The sequence below is a fragment of the Camelina sativa genome, chromosome 4 (assembly GCF_000633955.1).
Source record: "Camelina sativa cultivar DH55 chromosome 4, Cs, whole genome shotgun sequence".
Taxonomy (NCBI): Eukaryota; Viridiplantae; Streptophyta; class Magnoliopsida; order Brassicales; family Brassicaceae; genus Camelina; species Camelina sativa.
Window position 1 is genome coordinate 401,060 of NC_025688.1, and position 2,639 is coordinate 403,698.

Genomic DNA, 2,639 nt, shown 5'->3' on the forward strand with positions numbered 1-2,639 from the left:
AAGGGGGTGTATTGAAGATGTGATTTGTAAATCCATATAGAATTGTAAATAATGGAAATCAAAACATATGGATTTTGAAATAACATGTTTTATCCTTGGATTTGAATCCTTCTATTTTACACTTTCAAATCCATGTAAATCCATTTAAAACATAATGTAGATTTTGAAATCCAAAAACAAATCATTAAATGAATAACATGAGATTTTAAAAAGTATTTATAAATCATATAACCAATAACACAGAATTTTGATAAGTATTTTAAAATCAATGATTGAATAACTCATAATTTTTATTTGGATTTCCAAATCCATTAAAATCATAGAACCAATAACTCCACCTTAGAAAATGAATAACATATTTCATCTACCTACCAATTACGAAATCTATATATATATCGGATGATGCACGTGTAAATAATGTGTATTAATTAGTATAGCTGTTTAATTTGAACCACGATGTACGTACGTATCCATATATCAACAATTATAAAAATAATCTTTATACTACTCAATTACTACGTACATAAACTATGTTCAATATCGTATTAACAATAATAAAATGTTACTCCTCTGTTGTTGAATGTATTTCGAGACCTCAAATCCATTCGGATTCCAGACGAAAAGTATATTTTTAAGACGTACTGATGACCATATTGACCATAAAAAGATTCAAATGTTTAGTCATTATTAGGAACGAGGTTAGGCAACTTCTCAGGAAAGGCTACTGCGTGAGCTTACAAGTTACATACTTAAGGGCCCATATATATATGCTTCTCACGCAGTGATTACGGTACGTACTTGTTTAAGTAACCCTCCTGGTCTTTTTTTTTTGGATAATAATCTTCATGGTCTTGCCACGACGTTCTTTGAACACTTCTTACTTCTAGACTCCTTATCAGCATTTATAAACAAGTAAACAACCACGTTTAATTCTATTTTGTATATAGAGCTTTTATATATATAAGCATCTTATTATTGCATGTAAATATGTAATCATTAGTTCAGGTAATCTTTTGGTTTCGTCAAAAATGTAGCCTAATTTTGTTTTTCTTTAAATCAAGCTACATAATGCCGACTGATCCTTTTAATCGTGTACAGATAATTGGCAAGTTGATTCAGGAAAAAAAAAAAAAACTACTCAATTTATAATCGATGATTAATGATTTATTTGGAAAACCCTTATGGCCCTATATATATATATATATATATATTGTGAAAATATTGTGTCAGCTGTTATGTCTTTAGGTCATCTCCAATGCAGAAAAACTCTCATGGTATCCCAACTTTATTTTAATTATAAAATTTGTTTATTTTTAAGTTAAGAGACTCTTTACTATTAACTAAAATTTGATGCCTCCAATGGTAGAAACCTATATGGTTTCTGTACAATCTTCATCAAGTTAAATAACAAAACCTACCCACCATCATCACTAAAATCCATAGTATTTTGTAACGGCTAAAGAGAGATGAATAGCATCATAAAACCTAATACATAAGCAGTGAATCCAAAGAGATACTGTCCAGTTGCAGCTGCTACCTTTCGAGGTTTTGCCTTCACTACAAAAGCTACTTCCACGCTAAACAAACTCACAAGTGCCAAGGTATCAAAGATTCCCAGTACAGCTGCAACAAATATACAGACCAAATTGAAGGGTCTACACAAAGAAGAAGTAAAATCAGGTATATATTGTGATTGTCAAAAAAAAAATCAGGTATATATTGCATAGATTTGGGTTCAAAATGGATGCTGCATCCAAACTCTAGGAACAATGGTCAGGAACGAATCCTAAAAAAAAATCCAACAAGGTGCTAACAATATGAACATTACTGCAAGGGAAAGAGAGCGATCCCAAAACCCATAAGGTCAAAATAAATGGATGAAAACAGATAGAGATATTTTAGACAAAGACGCAATCCCAGACAAAAGAAGTATAAGCAAAAGGTATAAATTATAAAAACTGAGGAATTGATTCAACCATGTCAAACAAACCCCAGAAAAAAATAGTTACTTACAGAAACCAACAAAATGCCCCAAAGTCAATTTGAAACTCTCAATTTAACAAATTCGTAATCAATCAGAGCAATCAAAAAGATGACAAGAGAGACAGAGAACAACTCACACGATCAGAACAAGCTCCGTACTCGATCTCTCCCTCTCTCTCAAGCTGAGCAAATCTTCTTACAACTAATATTAGAAGATAAAGAATCAATTCGCCAAGGAATAAGCTAAGATTAAACCATAAAAGTATCAATTTTCTAACATGAAATAACAAAACCAAAAGAACCTCAAGTGATTGATTAGTTTAATCGAAACTATTTTCCCAGCAAAATTCATCAGAAATATAATTTTTTTTTACGGTTGATATGATGCTCAGGATGGATCAAGACGAGTTTATTTCATGACCCATACTGTGACAGGAATATTCTTTCCTATCCTATTTTATGCTGTAACGGATACATCTTAATGTGATCCGGTTTAAGTTTGGTTTATTAACCTTTGGTACCGGTTTGTGGTCCAGGGAAACAATATGTAAGGCAATTGTTGCCATTTCAGGAAAAGCCTAATAAACGAGTGTTGTCTTTTATCCCTCTTATCTCTCTCTCTCTCTTCCATCATCATTTGCGGCGCTTAAGCTTGC

The 2,639-nt window shown here is 31.8% G+C and overlaps 1 long non-coding RNA gene across 2 annotated transcripts; it reads right to left on the minus strand.

Annotated features, from left to right (window-relative positions):
• Positions 1,289-2,404, minus strand: LOC104779444. 2 transcript variants are annotated; one of them, XR_766465.2, is made up of 3 exons: positions 2,286-2,404; positions 2,121-2,185; positions 1,289-1,623 (listed from the first exon to the last, which is right to left on the minus strand). It is a non-coding gene; the product is annotated as an uncharacterized LOC104779444 (long non-coding RNA). The 2 variants fall into 2 exon arrangements; XR_766466.2 differs by having other exon boundaries at positions 1,289-1,655.